Consider the following 24,477-nt stretch of genomic DNA (forward strand, 5'->3'; position numbering starts at 1 on the left):
TAATGCAGCACTCCACAATAATGCATAAGGTGGTATTTATTCCAGCATGTGCAAAGACAATGTTTCACCAGTCTCTCACTGGCTTTCTCAAAGAAAGCCAGTGAGAGACTGGTGAAACGTTGTCTTTGCACATGCTGGAATAAATACCACCTTATGCATTATTGTGGAGTGCTGCATTATCTTTACTTTTCCAGATAGATAGATAGATATGAAATAGATAGATAGATAGATATGAAATAGATAGATAGATATGAGATAGATAGATAGATATGAGATAGATATGAAATAGATAGATAGATAGATAGATAGATATGAGATAGATAGATAGATATGGTATAGATAGATAGATATGAGATAGATAGAGATATGAGATAGATAGAGAGATAGATAGATATGAGATAGATAGATAGATAGATATGAGATAGATAGATAGATAGATAGATATGGTATAGATTGATAGATATGAGATAGATAGATAGATATGAGATAGATAGATAGATATGGTATAGATAGATAGATATGAGATAGATATGAAATAGATAGATAGATATGAGATAGATAGATATGAAATAGATAGATAGATATGGGATAGATAGATATAATATATATATATATATATATATATATATAGATAGATAGATAGATAGATAGATAGATATGAATAGATAGATAGATATGAAATAGATAGATAGAGATAGATATGAGATAGATAGATAGATATGGTATAGATAGATAGATATGAGATAGATATGAAATAGATAGATAGATAGATAGATATGAGATAGATAGATATGAAATAGATAGATAGATATGGGATAGATAGATATGATATATATATATATATATATATATATATATATATATATATATATATAGATAGATAGATATGAATAGATAGATAGATATGAAATAGATAGATAGAGATAGATATGAGATAGATATGGTATAGATAGATAGATATGAGATAGATAGATAGATAGATAGATAGATAGATATGAGATGGATAGATAGATATGAGATAGATAGATAGATATGAGATAGATAGATAGATAGATATGAGATAGATATGAGATAGATAGATAGATATGAGATAGATAGATATGAGATAGCTATGAGATAGATAGATAGATATGAGATAGATAGATATGAGATAGATATGAGATAGATAGATAGATATGAGATAGATAGATATGAGATAGATATGGTATAGATTGATAGATATGGTATAGATAGATATGAGATAGATAGATAGATAGATATGGTATAGATAGATATGAGATAGATAGATAGATAGATATGGTATAGATAGATAGATATGAGATAGATAGATAGATATGAGATAGATAGATAGATATGGTATAGATAGATAGATATGAGATAGATAGATATGAGATAGATAGATAGATATGGTATAGATAGATAGATATGAGATAGATAGATAGATAGATATGTCTTGTGTTTCCCTTAGACTGTATATTGAGGTCTCTATTCTCCACATTCAGGCCTCAGATAACACAACATTTACACCATCACAATGAATTCCTTCCATTTAAATAGATTGATAAATGGAGATGTGTGAGGGGCCGCGCGGGTCCCCTGCTTATTTCGGCCATCACTTCTGTCTCCCATCGGTGTTTACTAACCTTGTTTAAAATGAAAAGCTGTCAAAAGCCTGAAAGCAAATCCGTTCTGCAGATGGGGAAACGTGAACCGGCACTAACCCCGCTCCCTTTATTGATTCCCAAGTCCCCTAAGTTGAAGTTATTCTTAGTTAATGGGACTGAACTTCACATTGACGCAGAAGCGATGGCGATGTGATTTATAGGGGTTTCTACAAGTCACCTTATAATATCTACTGCTACAGGGATGGGGACAGCGGCATCTAATCCTGGGAATTATTGTACCGCTATATGTACTGAGGAACCATCTGAGACACCCGACTGTGCAGACTATTACTCCTGATCTCCTGGAGGAGGAGGGGCAGAATGAAAGAGGATCAGTAGAGACTGACATTGAGGATCAGTAGAGACTGACATGAGAAGAATTTAAATGTTTTTACTTGTTTCCAAAATTGTGTTACAAATTGCACAAGTTATTACGTGATTTGTGCAACTGCAGTAAAATAAATAAATAAATAAATAAATAAATAAATAAAATTACAGCAAAAACTGAAAAAACAGCAAAAACGAAATGTGCGAACATAGTCTCAGGGAAGGGGTATAACTACTATATATCCTGATCCTATAGAGATAGTAGCAGTATACAGATAGAGTGTTAAGGGGAGGTGTATAACTACTATATATCCCGATTCCACAGAGACAGCAGCAGTATACAGATAGAGCTGGAGGGAAGGTGTATAACTACTATATATCCTGATCCCATAGAGATAGAAGCAGCAGTATACAGATAGAGCTGGAGGGGAAGTGTATAATTACTATATAACCTAATCTCATAGAGATAGCAGCATTATACAGATAGAGCTGGAGGGGAGGCGTATAACTGCTTTATATCTTTGTCCCATTGAGATAGCAGCAGCAGTATACAGATAGAGCTGTAGATGAGGTGTATAACTACTATATATCCTGATCCCATAGAGATAGCAGCAGTATACAGATGGAGCTGGAGTGGAGGTGTATAACTACAATATATCCTGATCCCATAGATATAGCAGCAGTATACAAATGGAGCTGGAGGGGAGGTGTATAACTACAATATATCCTGATCCCATAGATATAGCAGCAGTATACAGATGGAGCTGGAGGGGAGGTGTATAACTACAATATATCCTGATCCCATAGATATAGCAGCAGTATACAGATGAAGCTGGAGGGGAGGTATATAACTACAATATATCCTGATCCCATAGATATAGCAGCAGTATACAGATGGAGCTGGAGGGGAGGTATATAACTACAATATATCCTGATCCCATAGAGATAGCAGCAGCAGTGTAAAGATATAGCTGGGAGGGGAAGTATAACTCTTATGTACTGCTGCAATACTACAACTCCCAGCCTTCCAGGACAGCCAACGGCTACAAATTTCGGTGGGGTTTTGCTTTTACACAGTGCACTCAATATATTTTTTTAAGAAAATCGGTATTCCCAAATTTGTCCCCTTCTGAGCACTATAACACTTTTTATGCTGTAATCTGTACTTTTGATCGGTACCATTTTTGCTTTTTATTTGTTCTGACATACCAATTGACCAAAAATCTGCAATTCTGGACTGATATTGGCATTTTTTTTACATTTATGCCGTTCACTGTGCGGTTTCATTAACCTTTTATTTTAATAGTTCAAACACTTCTGCATGCGGCAATACCACATTTCTTTATGTTTATTTTTGTTTACATTATTTGATTAAAAAAATGGCAAAAAGAAGTGGGGGATTATTACTGTTATTAGGGGAGGGGCTTATTCACATTAATTACAACACTTTTTTTAATTCACTATTTTTTTTTGTGCCAGTAGGAAACTATTACCTGCAAAATTCTGATTGCAAACACTGTTAATAGTTATTCCATAGCACAACATTGATCAGTGTTATCGGCGCTCTGCTTCTCTCCCCTGCTGAATCTGCCTGGAGAAGCAGATTTACGACTAGATAGCATGGAGGCAGGTGAGGGCCCTCTGACTGTCATGCAGGATTATCACATTGTGGAGGTCCGGATCAGCCCCCCTAAAGAACCAGCAATGCAATTTTTATACTTTTAGATGCCACAATCAACTTTGATAGCGGCATCTGAAGGGTCAAGGCCTGACATCAGCTATCAGGAGATGTACCAGAAGTCCCATGCAAGTCTCTGGGACTTCTGGTTTATCACCTAAGCCTGTTACTTTCCTGCTGCAGAGATTGCCCGAGAGTTTTAAACATTCTGTCACTGGGTCAACATTAGTGTTGAGCAGCATAGGCCATATTCGAATTTGCGATATTTCGCGAATATATGGATGAATATTCATCATATATTCGCTAAATTCGCATATTCATAATATTCGCGTTAATTTTCGCATGTGCGAAAATTAGCATATGAGAAAATTAGCATATGAGAAAATTAGCATAAGCGAAAATTCATACGCCAGTCTCACACAGCAGTATTAGAGCCTTCTTTACACCACACAAGCTGGAAGCAGAGAGGGATGATCACTGTGATGTGTACTGTGAAAAAAAAAAATATTCGTAATTTCGAATATATAGTGCTATATTGGTGAATATTCGTAATTGCAAATATATAGTGCTATATTCGCGAATATTCGATATTCGCGAATAAAATTAGAATTGCGAATATTCGCGAGCAACACTAGTCAACATCATGGTAAAGTATTATTTAACTGTCCAACAGGCAGGTGCAGAGATTAGTTAGTGTAGGAGTAGGGAGAGGGGACGGGGCAGTTGGGGGAGAGAGGTTTTATTGTGGGCTGAAAAAAGAGTGAGTGGCAGAGAATACATCAGGGAGACAGCATGGCAGTGCTGCTGGAGTGTAAGGAGTACAGGGAGGATGAGCAGCCTATCACTGCTGGGGCTTTAGGAGACTGGGAAAGCTGGGTAGCACATTGTATGCTTTGCTTGCCACTCAGCTTTCACAGTCTCCTGAAGAGCTTTGCTAAGGGTTCAGTAGAAAGGCCAGGCAATGCCAGGTACTCAGCTAATTACTCTATAAAGAATTATTTAAAAAATTCTTAAAGGGATACTCCAGTGCTCCAGTTTTCCGAACATTTTGTTCAGAACGCTCTGAGCCAAAGGCCGTGATCGTGCCGTCTCTGCCACGCCCCCTTGTGACATCACACAACATCCCTTCCATTCATGTCTATCGACACGACCCCTCCCATAGATATGAATGAAGGGGGCGTGACGTGACATCACTAGAGGGCGTGGTCGTGAGGTCACGACCACTGCCACGGGAACCCGGCATTTGTTTAGAATGCTGGGTTCTGCAGGGCATATCATGGGGCCCCAGCAGGGGGACCCCCACGATCAGACATCTTATCCTCTATCATTTTGATAGGGGATAAGATGTCTAACAGTGGAGTACCCCTTTAAGGTGGCAGGATCTTTAAGTGTAGTTCAAAGTGACATCACTGAAGTAGCTAACTTCTGCTCCTACTCTGGATATAATTTATTTAAAAAAGTACCTGTCATCAAACCATAATGTTCTAAACTAACTCAGATTATATTCCCTAACTACTCCTAGCATCCGTCCTTTTTTCTGAGCTTTTAAAAGCTGTGTATCATACCTTCCCCCTTGTTCACATCGTGTGAGCTCCCGACAGGAGAAAGTGGGCGTTCCCAAGCAGGCGCAATGGCACTAAAGCCTGTGAGAGCTGTACCTCGCCATGCCCCGCATGCACTTCCTGAGTTTGGTCTCCTGCCAATCCGGGAAGAGACCAAACTAACTGTTTGACTTGCGTAGAGAGCAGAACAGAGCCACCTAGTGGCCATTTTTTCAATCACATTAAAAACATATAAAGGTTGAAAATGTTAACAGCAAGTAAATAGCAAAGTGTCTTATAATTACATAAGGAACAATATATTAAAAGTTTATTTTGGTGACAGGTACTCTTTAAATATAAATAAAAATACTCAATTTTATGACATCAATGTTCACTGAATATCACAGTAACAATTCTTATGCCCTCGGCTCAGCTAAAGACATTGGACACGTCAGAGCACGTTTGCCATATTAACTTCATCTTTTTTTTTTCTTCTATTTTTGTCTGACAAGGTAAGAAAAAAATGTACTGTATATACTCGAGTATAAGCCGACCCGAATATAAGCCGAGGCCCCTAATTTCACGCCAAAAACCCAGGAAAAGTTATTGACTCGACTATAAGCCTAGGGTGGGAAATACATCATGCCCCCCATGCCAGCATCCAGACCCCCGTCATCACCGCCCCCCCTTCATCATCACCGCCTGTCGATCCCTTCATCAGTGGTCTTCAACCTGCGGACCTCCAGATGTTGCAAAACTACAATTCCCAGCATGCCCAGACAGCCATCGGCTGTCCAGGCATGCTGGGAGTTGTAGGTTTGAAACCTCTGGAGGTCCGCAGGTTGAAGACCACTGCGGCCTTCTTCATCATCCAGACCCCCGTCATCATTCCCTCCCCTTCATCATCACCGCCTGTCGATGCCTTCATCAGTGGTCTTCAACCTGCGGACCTCCAGATGTTGCAAAACTACAACTCCCAGCATGCCTAGACAGCCATCGGCTGTCCAGGCATGCTGGGAGTTGTAGTTTTGAAACCTCTGGAGATCCGCAGGTTGAAGACCACTGCGGCCTTCTTCATCATCCAGACCCCCGTCTTCATCCCCCCCCCCTCCCATCATCATCGCCTGTCAATCCCTTCATCAGCAGTCATCAACCTGCGGACCTCCAGAGGTTTCAAAACTACAACTCCCAGCAGAAGGCTGTCCGGGCATGCTGGGAGTTGTAGTTTTGCAATCTCTGGAGGTCCACAGGTTGAAGACCACTGACAGGCGGAGAGTTTACCCGAGTATAAGCCGAGGGGGGGCGTTTTCAGCACAAAAAATCATGCTGAAAAACTCGGCTTATACTCGAGTATATACGGTATATTTCTATTAAAAAAAAAAGAAAAAATAAATCCTTCCATTCAAAGCGTGAGCTGCTGAAAATACATTGCATTGGGAACCACAAACATACCCAGTTTGCTGGCAAGGGGTGCGTATTTTTGCTGTCACCGTGCCCAGAAATGCCAATCTGTCAGTTCAAGGCACAAGCGGAATATTTAAGCCTTTACTTAGGATGGGATGGACTGACAGACCATACAAGCGGGCAGGTGACAATCACCCTTACAGGGACATCGATTTATTCATTTCAACCCTGCTGTTATCTTGCAGGCTAGAAGGTGCAGACATGGCCGCGTCTACTTCAGATCAATACGGGATTTCTCAAACCTTTTACAATTATGAAGAATATATTTACCCTGTTCTTCTAGGAAAATTATAACCCTGTAGATGCTGGTTTTATTATACAAGTCTGGTGGGTATGTCTGGTCCAGGGCATCGGCTACCAGTGATCAAAGAGAGATGTCATGGGGAGATGGCTCTCACAAAGGAACTTCATTAAAAATAGAAGAGCCCACATGGTCTAATATGGAGGTCCAGAGAAGGTTTGATAGGATAGGGGGTTCACATAGTCTAAAGTAGAGGTCTACAGAAGCTTCAATAGAATAATAGAGTCAACATGTTCCAATAGTCTAGAGGGGGTCAGTTAGAACCTTCATTAGAATTATAGAGTCAACATGGTCCAACGTAGAGGTCTATAGGAGGTTATTTAGGATATTGGGGCTCGCATGGTCTAATATAGAGCTCTACAGAAGCTTCATTAGAATAATAGAGCCAACATGGTCCAACATAGAGGTCTAGAGGAGGTTATATAGGATAGGGGGCTTGCATGGTCTAATATAGAGGTCTACTGAAGCTTCATTAGAATGATAGAGTCAACATGGTCCAATAGTCTACAGGAGGTCAGTTAGAATCTTCATTAGAATTATAGAGTCAACATGGTCCAACGTAGAGGTCTATAGGAGGTTATTTAGGATATTGGGGCTCGCATGGTCTAATATAGAGCTCTACAGAAGCTTCATTAGAATAATAGAGCCAACATGGTCCAACATAGAGGTCTAGAGGAGGTTATATAGGATAGGGGGCTTGCATGGTCTAATATAGAGGTCTACAGAAGCTTCAATAGAATAATAGAGTCAACATGTTCCAATAGTCTAGAGGAGGTCAGTTAGAATCTTCATTAGAATTATAGAGTCAACATGGTCCAACGTAGAGGTCTATAGGAGGTTATTTAGGATATCGGGGCTCGCATGGTCTAATATAGAGCTCTACAGAAGCTTCTTTAGAATAATAGAGCAAACATGGTCCAACATAGAGGTCTAGAGGAGGTTATATAGGATAGGGGGCTTGCATGGTCTAATATAGAGGTCTACTGAAGCTTCATTAGAATGATAGAGTCAACATGGTCCAATAGTCTACAGGAGGTTAGTTATACTCTTCATTAGAATTATAGAGTCAACATGGTCCATGTAGAGGTCTAGAGGAGCTTCATTAGAATAGAAAAGGCCATGTGGGCTAATATAGAGGTTTAGTGGAGATAAGTTAGGATAGGTGGCTCACATGGTCTAATGTAGAGGTCTAGATGAGCTCCGTTAAAATAAGAGGGCCCTTGGGGTGTAATGTAGAGATCCTGAGAAGCTTAGTTAGGCGATAATGGTCTCAAATAGTTTATGTATAGGCATAAAGGTGGTCTTCTGGGAGAAGACAGCCTGTATGGTGTAATGTAAAGGTTTAGAGGAGATCAGGTAGGATTTAGGGTTTAGAAGTCTAGAGAAGATTTATTAGAAAAGAAGAGCCAACATGGGCTTATATAGAGGTCTAGTGGAGATAAGTTAGGATAGGGGGCTCATATGGTCTAATGTAGAGGTCTAGAGGAGCTCCATTTGAATAGGAGATCTTATGGAGTCTAATGTAGAAGTCTACAGAAGCTTCATTAGAATAATAGAGTCAATATGGTCCAAAGTAAAGGTCTAGAGGGTGTTGTTAGACAATAATGGGCTCAAATAGTTCATCTATAGGCATAAAGGTTGTATTCTGGGAGAAGAGAGCCTGCATGGTGTAATGTAAAGTTCTAGAGGAGATCAGCTAGAATAAGTGGTTTACATTGTTCATTGTAGAAGCCTAGAGCAGCTTCATTAGAATAGAAAATCCCACATGGACTAATATAGGGGTCTATTGGAGATAAGTTAGGATAGGGGGCTCACATGGTCTAATGTAGAGATCTAGAGGAATTTCACTGGAGCCCATGGTGTCTAATGTAGAGGTCTTCAGGAGATTAGTTAAGATAGTTTAAATAGTTAAGATAGTCAAAAAGTTTAATATTTAATAGAGGGATCTATTAGGAGAGGAGAGCCTACATCCGTGGTCTCCAAACTGTGGACCACTAGATGTTTCAAAGCTACAACTCCCGGCTTGTTGGGTGTTGTAACTTTGAGACGTCTGGAGGTCCACAGTTTGGAGATTAGCGGCCTACTTTGTCTAATGTAAAGGTCTAGAGGAGCTCAACTGGGAAAGGGGGCTCACACATTCTACTGTGGAGGTGTAGAAGAGGTTAGTTTGGATTGAGGACCCACATAGTTTAATGTACAGGTACAGAGGGGGTCTATTAGTTGAGAAAAAATTGAGGTCAGTTAATATAGTGGAGTCCATATAGTTTAATGAATAGGTCAAGCAGAGGTTCATTAGAATAAGTAGACCATGTTAGGTAAAGGTCAAAAGAGGGTCGGTCAGTTAGGATAACACTAAGGTCAAAAGATGATCAAAAAAAGGATAGATGTGATCTAATGTAAAAATTAGCTAAATCAGTTACGGTAGGGTGTCAACATGGTCTAACATAGCAGACATGAAGAGATCTGTTAGTAGAGAGGAGTCCATATGGACTAATGCAGAGGACAAAGTCAACTAGTATAGGAGAGGCTACAAGATACAACAGACAGTAGATGCTAAGAGGAGATCCACTAGGATTGAGGTGCTCATGGGGGTCTGTTAGACTTGGGAGCTACAGTAGTCTAATGTAGAGGTAAAAAGGATTTGGCAATATAATGGTGCCTATCAGTTCTAATACCAAGGAGAGATCTATTGGGATGGGGGGGGGGGGGGCATGTGTTGTAATGTAGAGGTTAAATGTTGAGCTGTTAAGGTCAAAGGGAGGTCTGTTGTTGGGTTAGGAGAGGTCACAAGGTACAATACAGAGGCTACGAGGAGTCCTACTAGGTTAGGAAAGCCCACAAGGACTAATGTAAAGGTAAAGATGGGGTCTGTTAGGTTTGGTAGCCCTCCCAGTCTAATGTAGGGGTCAAAGATAGAACAAATCCTATAGAATTTAATTCCAAGAAGAAATAAAGTCCATTAGGATGATGGACGGCATGTGATGTAATGTAGAGGTCAAGGGTGGATCTGTTAGGAAAGGGTAGGTCACATGATGTAAGAGGTCAAAAGAAGATCCATTAGAAAAGGGGTATCTATGTAGTTCACTGTAGAAGTTAAAAGGAGGCTGGTAAGGATAGCATAACCCACGTGATCTAAAGAGGAAGTCAAAATGACATCACTAAGAGATCACACCAACTAGTATGGGGAGGCCATGGGGTGGAATGTACAGGCCAAGAGGGTATCTGTTAGGAATGGGAAGGCCACATGGTGTAAGAGGTCAAGAGAAGATCCATTAGAAAAATGGTAGCTATGTAGTTCAATGGAGAAGTTATAAGGTGGTTAGGATGATAGAACCTCCAAGCCATCGTGGAGGGTTTAACATTTGATGTACTCCCTTCCCAAGTCTAGAGGGCCATGGGTGGTAAAAATATTACGGTAACTTTGATTAATCAGATAGAAAGTGAGCATGTTGTCATTAAAGACTCTTATATTGAAAGATCTACCTACAAGAATCTGCCATTATGGTGCTTTTCAATAAAGTTTTAATGATGTGCACCCAGCTGGTATGGGGACAACTCCCATTATCTGCAAGTGTTGGGAAAGTTGTATTCGAAGCATCCTCTTAATTGGTCCATGAGTTTTATTGCACCCCATGCAGGATTTGCCTCATAGGTTGGGCACATACAGGGCAGCTACAATGTCCTTCCATACATTGCAGATAGGGTTAATGAATCACTACATGTATTAGTAAATGTAAAAATCTACATGGGCCCAAAAGCCCCTTGACATGGGAAATGTCCTTCACTAACCTTCACGTAAGACATCTTTGGCAGATAGCCATCCGAATGAAACTCAGAATCCCAAAACTAGTTTGACCTCATTTAACCTCACAATACTCTTTTCAGTACAGAAACATCATTTTCCCTGATGAAACCCAATATGGACAATTATGGGAAGTTGGCGTTGTCTTTTTATTCACAGGTGTGTGTGTGTTTAACATAGCGCTCAACCAAGCGGCGTGTGACTAATGTTCATATGTATGGAGCACAATGCAGCCCACTGGAAGAACGAGAGAATAAAAACGCTGAAATAGCGAAATTACCCTGAGAAAATCCTATAGCACAAAACACTCCGTTTAGTGGGAGAAAAGACGTCGCAGTGTGGGACGCGCTGTTTCCGCACATTCAATTTATCTTGTACATGTAACTCCCTTACTTGTACTTTCACTTCAGTGGGGAATTTTCATAAAACCCTAAAATATATATGTATATGTATATATATATATATATATATATATATATATATATATATATATATATATTATGTTTTATTTTTATTTATTTTGCTGTAATAAGAATAAGCCGCTATGGGACAAATTTAAAGGGTACCTCTCATCAAATAAACTTTTGATATATTTTAGATAAATGAATGTTGAATAACTTTCCAATAGGATGTTAATGAAAAATATGCTTCTTTCTATTGTATTTTTCCCGATCAGTCCTGTCAGCAAGCATTTCTGACTCATGCTGGAGTCCTAAACACTCAGAGCTGCCAGCCTGCTTTGTTCACAGCCAAACAGGCTGTTCTGAACGCTGGAGCCGATGCCGGGAGCCTGTGACGTCATAGCCCCACCCCCTCATGATATCACACCCCCTCAATGCAAGTCTATGGGAGGGGGCATGACAGACGTCATGCCCCCTCCCATAGACTTGCATTGAGGGGGAGGGGCATGACATCATGAGGGGGCGAGGCTATGAGTTTGTTCCAAACGCTGAGAGGTGAAGTACCACTTTAATTAGGGGGGGGGTGCTAATATCAGCTCTTCCACTGTTCAGTTGGCATCCAAATAGCCAAAAATACATAGTTAATGGCACTCGGACTTAAGGTTGCCATACACGTTAGATAGTCGGCCAAACCTGCAAATTGCTGTGGAATTGGATTATTAGTTAATGTTTACAAGGGTCTCTCGATATGACGGTTGTGTGGAAGAAAGATAGAGAATGTTGGATTTCAACATGTTTCTTGCAATTTCTCCATTGAAAACATATGGAAACTTGGCCAAGTGCAGGGAATTAGGAGAAATAGATCCATTGTCAGTTAAGGGTTGTGGACTTTCCACTTCCAAAAACATTAAAGGGGTACTCCGTCCCTAAACATTTTATTCCCTATCGAAAGGATAGGGGATAAGATGTCTGATCGTGGGGGTCCCGCCGCTGGGGAGCCCCGCAATCTCCCTGCTGTTTGCTTAGAGCATCGTGTGCAGCGTCGGACGCTCGTGACCTCATGGCCGTGCCCCGCTCGTGATGTCACGGCCACGCCACCTCAATGCAAGTCTATGGGAGGGGGCATGATGGTCGTCACGCCCACTCCCATAGACCTACATTGAGGGGGCATGGCCGTAACGTCACGAGCGTGGCGTGACCGTGACGTCACAAGCCTCCGCATCGCCAGTCATCCGGCACGGAGTGAATTTCACTCTGTGCACCAGATGTCTGGGATGCCGCAGCCGAGATCGTTGGGGGTCCCCAAGCGGTGGGATCCCCGCAATCAGAAATGTTATCCCCTATCATTTGGATAGGGGATAAGATGTCTAGGGGCAGAGTACCCCTTTAAGGGTTGTTGACTCACCACTTCCAAAAACATGAAGTACAAGGTCGTATCGGACATAGAGGTCCAACTGAACTAAGCCCATATTCTTATATAATAAAGACCAGTCATTCATACAATATAGAGTCATATTCCTGTCCAACAGGTTCTTGAGAAGCACTATTACCCCATGAATGGCCAAACAAACCCCATATTTTGACCGATGCTATAGAAACACCAGACTCCAGACGTGCTTACTATAAGACATGCTTACTATAAGTTGTATACGACACCTTATAGTGTCGGTCTGATGTCGAACATTTGTATTCTGCACACCAGGAACACCCACAAGAACGGCCATGCTGGAGATTCTCCGACACCTTCTAGACATCACAATTCGGCACTTTTCACAGTCGCCCGGATGCCTACTGTTGACCATTTTTCCTGCTTTTCCATCATCCACTTCAACACCTGAGTGATCACTTGCTGTCTAATATGTCCAACCCCAGACAGGCACCATTGTCACCACCAGATAATTAATGTTATTTACTTCACCCGCCAGTGGTTTGGATTTCCTGGTATTTATACCGTACATAGTGCTGGTGTGGAATAAGTATAATGACTTATAGACATGACAAAAAAACACTCACTGGGAAATTTATTACGTTTGGTAAATTGGCGCTCCTGCACGTCGAGGTGTGAAACCGCTGACACAAATGAATTTGTTGGTATGGCCATGCCATGTGATAGAGGTGATGGATCAACAGATACGCAGATATGACATAGTTGGGAAAGATGGATATTTTCCCCCCCTTGTTATATAGTGTCCTATATCAATCACGTACTAATTTCCAATGTCTAATTTTCAATTTCATAGGAAGCCATGGTATGTGTTCAGGGCATGGGAGTGGAAAGTATGTGAGGAAAACCCATTTACTAGATAGACGTAGGATATTGATAAACAGTGGAAACTTACCAATCGTCCTTCCTTCCTACCCATGGAGACCCCTGGGCCCTATTCATCAATTGGAACAATTTAGCTTTGGTCAACTAATCTATCTTAAAGGAGTACTCATAGAATTTGTTGGCAGATAAGAACCATTTGGCCCATCTACTCTGCCCAATAATCTGAATACTATGAATAGTCCCTGGCCCTATCTTATATGAAGGATAGCCTTATGCTTATCCCTATCTTATATGAAGGATAGCCTCCGGCCCCAAGACATCTTATCCCCTATGCAAAGTGTCGTAACGGCACGACTCCGCCCCGTGTGACGTCACGCCCCGCCCCCTCAATGCAAGTCTATGGGAGGGGGCGTGACTGCCGTCACGCCCCCTCCCATTGACTTGCATTGAGGGGGCGGGGCGTGACATCACACAGGGGAGGTGTCGTGACATCACGATACTCCGTCCCCGTGGTCAGGAGGCATAACACTGAGGGCCTCCAGCGCTTCCTGCAGTGCTTACAGTTAGTTGCTGCATGCTAGATTGGGGGGGTCCCCAGCGGCTAGACCCCCGCGATCAGACATCTTCTCCCCTATCCTTTGGATAGGGGATAAGATGTCTTGGGGCCAGAGTACCCCTTTAAGTGACATCACAATGGCTTTATGATCTCACTGTTTCTAACTCAGGACTCCCTTGGTCCATCTCTTATGTTGCTGTCATATATACCATTTAGACATAACATTAAAACCACTAACAGGTGATGGGAATTGATTATCTGGTGACAATGGTATCTGTCAGGGGTGGGATATACTAGTCAGCGGGTGATCAGTGAGTTCTTGACGTTGTCAGATTTAAAGGGGTACTCCACTGGAAAACATTTTTTTTTTTATCAACTGGTGCCAGAAAGTTAAACAGATTTGTAAATGACTTCTATTTAAAAATCTTAATCCTTCCAGTACTTATCAGCTGCTGTATGTTCCAGAGGAAGGTCTTTTCTTTTTTATTTATTTTCTGTCTGACCACAGTGCTCTCTGCTGACACCTCTGTCCATGTCAGGAACTGTCCAGAGTAGGCGCAAATCCCCATAGAAAACCTCTCCTGCTCCTGACAGTTCCTAAAATGGACAGAGGTGTCAGCAGAGAGCACTGCGGTCAGACAGGAAGGAAATTCAAAAAATAAAGAACTTCCTCGGTAGTATACAGCAGCTGATAAGTACTGGAAGGATTAAGATTTTTAAATAGAAGTAATTTACAAATCTCTTTAACTTTCTGGCACCAGTTGATTAAAAAAAAAAAAAAAATGTTTTCAAGGGGAGTACCCCTTTAAGCAGGAGAAACAGGTTAGGATAAGGATCTTAGCGTCTTTGACAAGGGACAATATAGGTCACAGCTTCTTCAAAGTGTTAGGTCTTGTGGGATGTTCCAGGTATGTAGAGGTTGGTATCTACAAAATTGCTTCAAGGAAGGACAACCGGTGACCAGAGACAGAGCGGTGGATGGCCAATGCTCATTGATGACCATGGTAGTTAACGTCATGCCACGCCCCCTCCATTCATTTCTATGGGAGGGGGCGTAACGGCCGCAATGCCCCCCTCCCATATACATGAATGGAGGGGGCGTGGCGTGACGTCACATCCCCGTCTCGGAAGCCCGGCGGTTTCCGAAACTGCAGACGCAGCTACGCATAGAATGTGGGCTGTTTTAGATTGCGGGGGGTCCCAGTGGCGGGCAACCCGTGATCAGACGTCTTATCCCCTATCTTTTGGATAGGGCTTAAGATGTTTTTGCCCATAATACCCCTTTAAAGGCTAGACACAGAAAAGCTACAAGTTCTAGAATGAGGTGGGCATCATATACCTGGAGAAGAGATGGCACCAGGAGGCACTATGGAAAGAAGACAAGGCAGTGCGACCAGTGTCGTGGGCAATGTTCTTCTGGAAATCTTGGGTTCTGGATCGTGTAGATAGTATGGTGACACGTACCACCTACCTAACCATAGTAAAAACCAAGTCCTTCCTTTCATGTCAGCAGAACCTTCTCATAGCAGTGACCTCTTTTAGCAGGATAATGCCCCCCGACCACACTGCAGACATTGTTCAGGATTGAGGAACATGACAAAGAGGTCAAGATGGTGACTCGGCCTCCAAATTCCCCAGATCTGACCCGGTCGATCATCTGCGGGATATGCTGGAGAAACAAGTCTGATCCATGGAGGCCACACCTCACACCTCACAGGATCTGATATTGATGTCTTGGTGCACAGACCACAGGACACCTCACAAGTCTATGGAGTCCAGACATTAAAGGGGTACTCTTACCCTAGACATCTTATCCCCTATCCAAAGGATAGGGGATAAGACGTCTGATCGCGTGGGTCCCGACACTGGGGACCCCCTGTGATCTCGGCTGCGGCACCCCAGACATCCGGTGCATGGAGTGTACTTTGCTCCGTGCCGGATGACTGTCAATGCGGGGCGGAGGCTCGTGATGTCACGGCCGCGCCCCGCTCGTGATGTCACGGCCGCACCCCCTAAATGCAAGTCTATGGGAGAGGGCGTGACGGTAGTCACGCCCTCTCCCATAGACTTGCATTGAGGGGGTGCGGCCGTGACGTCACGAGCGGGGTGCGGCCGCGATGTCACAAGCCTCCGGCACTGAACCCGACACTCTAAACGAACGCCAGGTGCAGCACAGAGATCACGGGGGTCCCCAGCGGCAGGACCCCCACGATCAGACATCTTATCTGCAATCCTTTGGATCAGACATCTTATCCCCTATCCTTTGGATCAGACATCTTATCCCCTATCCTTTGGATCAGACATCATATCCCCTATCCTTCGGATCAGACATCATATCCCCTATCCTTTGGATCAGACATCTTATCCCCCTATCCTTTGGATCAGACATCTTATCCCCTATCCTTTGGATCAGACATCTTATCCCCTATCCTTTGGATCAGACATCTTATCCCCTATCCTTTGGATCAGACATCTTATCCCCTATCCTTTGGATCAGACATCTTATCTGCAATCCTTTGGATCAGACATCTTATCCCCTATACTTTGGATCAGACATCTTATCTCCTATCCTTTGGATCAGACATCATATCCCCTATCCTTTGGATCAGACATCTTATCTCCTATCCTTTGGATCAGACATCTTATCCCCTATCCTTTGGATCAGACATCATATCCCCTATCCTTTGGATCAGACATCTTATCTGCAATCCTTTGGATCAGACATCTTATCCCCTATACTTTGGATCAGACATCTTATCCCCTATCCTTTGGATCAGACATCATATCCCCTATCCTTTGGATCAGACATCTTATCCCCTATCCTTTGGATCAGACATCTTATCCCCTATCCTTTGGATCAGACATCTTATCCCCTATCCTTTGGATCAGACATCTTATCCCCTATCCTTTGGATCAGACATCTTATCCCCTATCCTTTGGATCAGACATCTTATCCCCTATCCTTTGGATCAGACATCTTATCCCCTATCCTTTGGATCAGACATCTTATCCCCTATCCTTTGGATCAGACATCTTATCCCCTATCCTTTGGATCAGACATCTTATCTGCAATCCTTTGGATCAGACATCTTATCCCCTATCCTTTGGATCAGACATCATATCCCCCTATCCTTTGGATCAGACATCATATCCCATTATCCTTTGGATCAGACATCATATCCCCTATCCTCTGGATCAGACATCTTATCCCCTATCCTTTGGATCAGACATCTTATCCCCTATACTTTGGATCAGACATCATATCCCCTATCCTTTGGATCAGACATCTTATCCCCTATACTTTGGATCAGACATCTTATCCCCCATCCTTTGGAAAGGGGATTAGATGTCTAGGGGTGGAGTACCCCTTTAATAGCAGGAGCTTCTTTGGTGCCACATAGGAGACACGCAGGCTTTAATGTTATGGCTGATCAGCTTCTCTATGTTTTTCCTTGTCCCATCATTTTGCTATGGACCTTGTTTCCCCCCTATAATGTATCTAAGAATAAGGCTATGCGGGGCCGTCTTTACAGCTCATGCTGCACCAGGCATGAAGACGGAGTGCTCCTCTGTTTAGTCGATGGAGGTCATCTATCAATACAATTACACCATGTCGGTGTTGTGCAGTACTTGCAAAGAAAGAAATGGCGTTTTCCACCAACATTTATACGAAAGTCTCCCGCTTTCTTGTTCTATAGTTCTAATACGATGGTAGGCCACTTTTCATTGTAGAAAGGCGGAGGCCAACAATGACTGCGTCTACATCTATGGTATCGTAAACTTTCGGCGAGCAATCCACACAAAAATATCTGTGGCAGTTCTGCCATGTTTGGGGGAGATTTATCAACACCTGTCCAGAGGGAAAGTTGACCCATAGCAACCAATCAGATCGGTGGAAAAACTGGAAAACAGAGCTAATTTCTTTCAAAAACAGCTCTACGTCTGTCCTCAGGTTGTGTTTGGTATTACCACTTGGCTCCATTCACTTCAATGGGACTGAGATGCAGAACCACACTCAACCTGGAGACAGACGGGGAGTGTTTTTTATTTATTTATTTTTTTAAAGAAGTTAGCTCTTTTTTTCTATTCCTTGATAACCCCTTTAAACATGGGCCACATTGGGCTGCACTTTTGATAATATTATATACAATTTGTAGCACCATACAGAGGCGTAACTTGTAGCTTCAGGGTCCCAATTAGAGATGAGCAAACTTACAGTAAATTCGATTCGCCACCAACTTCTCGGCTCGGCAGTTGATGACTTTTCCTGCATAAACTAGTTCAGCTTTCAGGTGCTCCGGTGGGCTGGAAAAGGTGGATACAGTCCTAGGAAAGAGTCTCCTTGGACTGTATCCACCTTTTCCAGCCCACGGGAGCACCGGAAAGCTGAACTAATTTATGCAGGAAAAGTCAGCAACCGCCGAGCCGAGAAGTCCGTGACGAATCGAATTTACTGTAAGTTTGCTCATCTCTAGTCCCAATGCCAAATCTGTAACAGGGCCCCAAGTCTACTGTGCGCCATTTATAATACTGGTGTTTTCTTATGGGGCAGAGGGGCCTTTGGGCCCCCTAAGAAACCAGGGCCCCGCTGCGACTGCTATCGCTGCACCCACTATAGTTACACCCCTGGTACCATATCACTTATACACATGAGCACCACATGTGACCTCCATCATGATCTCTACAGTGCTCCAATAATACCAACAAAATGGTGCCATATAGTGCTCAGGTAATAGCACTATAAAGTGTTAACGCTCAAGTAGCCATGTACTACAGTCTATATAGCTAAAATAATACTGTCATATGGTACCCTAGTAATTCCAGGATGCAGTGCCAATAAAATACTGACAACGCTACAACTCTCTGGTGTTTCCCAACCAGGGTGCCTTCAGCTGTTGCAAAACTACAACTCCCAGCGTGCCTGGACAGCCATTGGCTCAACTCCTAATATTCCAAATCTATCTATGTTTTGCTTTATTACGGTAATCAGATTTTTCCCTAAAAATAAACAAATAAAAAATAAATAAATAATAATAAAACTAATCACAATAATAATAATATTAATAATTAATCATAATAATAAAGAAATAATCATATCTTATTTAACTAGAATTTGGTTGCATAAGAGATAACCTAGGGGTGAGGGAGAGGAGAGATTTTTATGGAACCCCCCTTAGTCACCCCAATGACTAGTCACCGGCCTAAAATATTTGAGAACTATAACCAATAGATTATATTTAGCTATACAGAAGCAAACAAAGAAAAAAAAAACTGCAGTGGTCCCTTTAAGATATAAAACAGAGTAACGTGTAAGTTTTTGTAAATAAGTCCAAAACTTAAAGGGGTACTCTGATGCTGGGGTACTCCGGTGGAAATTTTTTTTTTAAAATCAACTGGTGCCAGAAAGTTAAACATATTTGTAACTTACTTCTATTTAAAAAATATTAATCCTTCCAGTACTTATCAGCTGCTGTATAATACAGAGGAAGTTGTATTTCTTTCTGGAATTCTTTTCAGTCTGACCACAGTGCTCTCTGCTGACACCTCTGTTCATGTCAGGAACTGTCCGGTGTACAAGCAAATCCCCACAGCAAACTTCTCCTGCTCTGGACAGTTCCTGACATGGACAGAGGTGTCAGCAGAGAGCACTGTGGTCAGACTGGAAAGAACTCCCGAAAGTAATACAACTTCCTGTGGAGCATGCAGCAGCTGATACGTACTGGAAGGATTACAATTTTTAAATTAAAGTAATTTACAAATCTGTTTAACTTTCTGGCACCAGTTTATTTAAAAAAAAAAAAAAATTCCACCGGAGTACCCCTTTAAAGGGGTACCCCAGTGTCTTTCCAAACAGTGCGTCTCCGGCTGTTGCAAAACTACCACTCCCAGCATGCCCGGACAGCCTTTCCAATGGAAAACTATGTTTTTTTTCTAAATAAACTGTTGCCAGAAAGTTAAACAGATTTGGAAATGACTTCTTTTAAAAATATTAATCCTTCCAGTACTTATCAGCTGCTGTATAATACAGAGGAAGTTGTATTTCTTTCTGGAATTCTTTTCAGTCTGACCACGGTGCTCTCTGCTGACACCTCTGTTCATGTCAGGAACTGTCTGGTGTACAAGCAAATCCTCACAGCAAACTTCTCCTGCTATGGACAGTTCCTGACACAAACAGCGGTGTCAGCAGAGAGCACTGTGGTCAGACTGGAAAGAACTCCCGAAAGTAATAAAACTTCATGTGGAGCATGCAGCAGCTGATAAGTACTGAAAGGATTACAATTTTTAAATAGAAGTTATATACAAATCTGTTTAACTTTCTGGCACCAGTTTATTTTAAAAAAAAATAGTTTTCCACCAGAGTACCCCTTTAAAGGGGTACTGCAGTGTTTTTCCAAACAGTGCGTCTCCGGCTGTTGCAAAACTACCACTCCCAGCATGCCCGGACAGCCGAAGGCTGTCCGGGCATGCTGGGAGTGGTAGTTTTGCAACAGCTGGAGGCACACTGTTTGGAAAAACACTGGGGATCAGAGTGAAAAACCTCAAACGGTGCGATCCCAGTAGGATCTCAGCCCGTGTACCCTAAGTAGGTTAAAGGGGTTATCCAGGAAAAAACTTTTTTTTATATATATAAACTGGCTCCAGAAAGTTAAACAGATTTGTAAATTACTTCTATTAAAAGAATCTTAATCCTTTCAGTACTTATGAGCTTCAGAAGTTAAGGTTGTTCTTTTCTGTCTAAATCCTCTCTGATGACACCTGTCTCGGGAACCGCCCAGTTTAGAAGCAAATCCCCGTAGCAAACCTCTTCTAAACTGGGCGTTTCCCGAAACACGTGTCATCAGAGAGCACTTAGACAGAAAAGAACAACCTTAACTTCAGAAGCTCATAAGTACTGAAAGGATTAAGACTATTTTTTTAATAGAAGTAATTTACAAATCTGATTAACTTTCTGGAGCCAGTTGATATATATATATGTATATATATATATATATATATATATATATATATATATATAAAAAGTTTTTTTTCCCTGGAATATCCCTTTAATAAGGTTAAACAAATGTATCACCTTAAAGCTGGAGGACCCCTTTAATCAATGTCTGATCAAGGTTATCCATGGGAAAAAAAACAGCATCAATGGTAATCCGATATGGCACCAATCATATATATATATATATATATATATATATATATATATATATACTCCATAATGCAAAGCGATGGGACCGGGCATTAACATTTAGTACAGCATTACACACCAAGCACCCCGCCGAGAAAGAATTCGCACCCTCCAGACGCTGTTTCTCCCAGTCACCGTAGGTTCCTTAGGTTGGTGAAAATGGGAAATGTAAATAGAAGCGAGAGAGAGAGAGAGAGATAGATACATGGCTGCAAATCCTCGAATTAGCCGAACTCCAGTGCAAGCCAATGAGCCTTTACAGCGCAATGTTCTGCAAGCGAGGAGGCTGCACGTCCCCGCTGTGTGTGTATCACGTCTACGTCCTATAGGTCCCTGTGTCCGTCAACCACTATATATATATATATATATATATATATATATATATATATATATATAAAGACGTTATATCATTTTATAGCATTCTTTTATTTATTTTTTTCTATCACTATCACTTTACGATAGGCTGCAATGATCATGCGAAGGTGATGAAGGGGTTAAAAAAAAAAAAAAGAAAAGAAAGAACCCTCGCTCGGATGCTACAGGCAATTGCGAACAAAATCCCCTTTTCTTGCTGCGCGTTTGGACATAGAAAGAAATTATTAGGAGTCATCACCGTCCTTGTATAGTAGCGAAATACGTAAAACAATCTAAAATTGTTATATAGGGCACAAATAATATAGTAAAAAATAAAAAATATATAATAATAATATAAAATGCATATATATATATATATATATATATATATATATGCAATCAACACCATGGGATAAGGATAAAAATAGTACAGTAAATATATATAAATATATATATATATATATATATATATATATATGCACAAATAATATACATAAAAATTACATAAAAAATGTGTGTGTATATATATATATATATATATGCAATCATCATAGGATAAGGATAAAAATAGTATAGTAAATAATATATATGTATATGTATATATATATATATATATATATATATATATATATAATATCATATATGAAAAATATAAAATAGTAATAATAAAAAAAAAAATACATCAAGTAAAATACAAAGTACACACTAAATGACTACAGCATTAGTTACCTTCAATGACATAAATAAATCTGACACATCCAGAACTCCCTAGGTGACATGTCCTTTCCTACAGCAGCAGATCTGGGACTTTAAGATTTTTTTTTTTTTTTTTTTTTTTTTTTTTTTACGAGTCCCGGACTATATAAGGTCATCCGACGTTGCGAGCCATACCATAAACACATACAGATTCAGAATGAAATGAGAACAGTGAGACAGTGCCCTCCGTGAGGGGGTCACCCCTGACTTACTAAAACCTTGAATTATTTATATAGACCGGGCCTGGAATCATTTCCCAGTCTATCAACTTTAGGAGGCAAGGCGAGGGTTAAAATCCCCCCCCCCCCTTGGGGGGGGGGGGGGGGGGGGGGATTTTAATCCTCGCCTAGCCTCCCAAAGTTGATGGAATGGACAGGTAAATTTTGTACCTGGAAGTCTATCTTGGTATATGACCCATGTTGGTAGGGAGCCAGCCAACCCTACGGAGCCATCGGAGATGCTCCGGAGACATAACACACATTCTATATCTTGTCACTCCACGGGACATTGAAAAATGACCCTACTTGTCTTCCGAGCCTCCCAAGCCTGGACAACCCTTACAGCCTCAAGAGCAGCGCTCGTCAACCCATAGGCAGTCAAGGAGAATTAATCGTGATAGGTTTGTGAAAATCCCATCGGGAGGAAAAAAAAAAAAAAAAAGCCGGGCTCAGCCCAGTCTACACGTTCGTCTTGCAGAACAATATGTAATGTGAATTCGAGTCTCCGGTGAGTCTCGGTTACGATGATGCAGTGAAGCCGACACAGCCAGAGCGGGATCTGGGCTGCAGAAGGAGACGGAGGGAAGGACGGGATTACACCGGGGGGCTACCGACCCGGTAGGGATGGATGGGGGAAGACTTGCAGCAATGGCTTACCATTCTGTAGGCTTCTACGGAGGGGCTTCCACACCGGTCTATCGCCAATCCACAACCGGACAAGTATAAAACCTTCTCGGCAAAGACACAGCAGAGCTGTCCTGGTTTTCCTGTAAGATGCTGCTCAGGGTTTTTCCTTGCAGAGCACACACACGACCCCGGCAGGCTCCGGTTCTATCCCCCCCACCGGCGTCGTACCGGATAATTTGTATCTTTTTTTAATATTCTCCTTTTGCAACGTCGCCCATTCCTGATCCCAGGTCCATGTACACAGAGCGGAGGCGCACACACGGGTTACATGAATGAGGAGAAGGGACCAATCCTGCGAATGCTCAGGCTTGACAATCACACATGCATTGAAAGCCAGGCAGTACCACTGAGGGATGGGAGGGGGGGTCTGGGCTCTCTCCTCAGCCGTTCGCTCGCCTTGCCTGGCTGGAATACACCCACAGGTTGTTCGCTCCTGCTCCCTGGCATTTTGTCATTTTACTATTTGCTGGATACTCCACATACATGCTGCCTGCTGCATAGGCTGGAGGTGGCTGGGGGGCTCACCTGCCGGGACACGAGGGGTTAACTTTACTCGGTAGGAATAATGATAAGAAAAGAAAAGAAAAGAAAATGGAAAAGGTCTAAAAGAAAAAATGGTTACAATTGTCATACTGCTGTTTACAAAAAAAAAATATTAAAGGTCATATCTATCTCATATCTATCTATCTATCTATCTATCTATCTATCTCATATCTATATATCATCTATCTATCTCATATCTATCTATTTATCTAATATCTATCTATCTATCCATCCATCTATCTCATATCTATCTATCTTATATTTATCAATCTCATATCTATCGATCTATCTATCTCTATCTGAAATCTATCTACCTATCTATCTCATATCTATCTATCTCTCTCTCATATCTATCTATCTCTCTCTCATATCTACCTATCTATCTAATATCTCTCTATCTATCGTATATCTATCTATCTCAAATCTATCTATATATCTATCTATTTATCTCATATCTATCTATCTCAAATCTATCTATCTATCTCATATCTATCTATCTATCTATCTATCTATCTATCTATCTATCTATCTCATATATATCTATTTATCTCATATATATATCTATCTATCTCATATCTATCTATCTATCTATCTATCTAACTCATATCTATCTATCTCATATCTATCTATCTCTCTCTCATATCTATCTATCTCTCTCTCATATCTACCTATCTATCTAATATCTCTCTATCTATCGTATATCTATCTATCTCAAATCTATCTATATATCTATCTA

At 41.4% G+C, this 24,477-nt stretch overlaps 1 protein-coding gene across 13 annotated transcripts in view; it reads right to left on the bottom strand.

Annotated features, from left to right (window-relative positions):
• The window catches only part of TENM4 (teneurin transmembrane protein 4), a 1,400,276-nt gene extending 1,376,782 nt beyond the window's left edge, over positions 1–23,494 (bottom strand). For all 13 annotated transcript variants that reach the window (XM_056561274.1, XM_056561279.1, XM_056561286.1 and 10 more), the window contains exon 1: positions 23,169–23,494. The gene's annotated coding sequence lies outside the window, so the exon portion shown is untranslated. The remainder of the gene's footprint in view (positions 1–23,168) is intronic.
• Between the last annotated feature and the right edge of the window lie 983 nt (positions 23,495–24,477).

The sequence above is a fragment of the Hyla sarda genome, chromosome 2, assembly GCF_029499605.1.
Source record: "Hyla sarda isolate aHylSar1 chromosome 2, aHylSar1.hap1, whole genome shotgun sequence".
Taxonomy (NCBI): Eukaryota; Metazoa; Chordata; class Amphibia; order Anura; family Hylidae; genus Hyla; species Hyla sarda.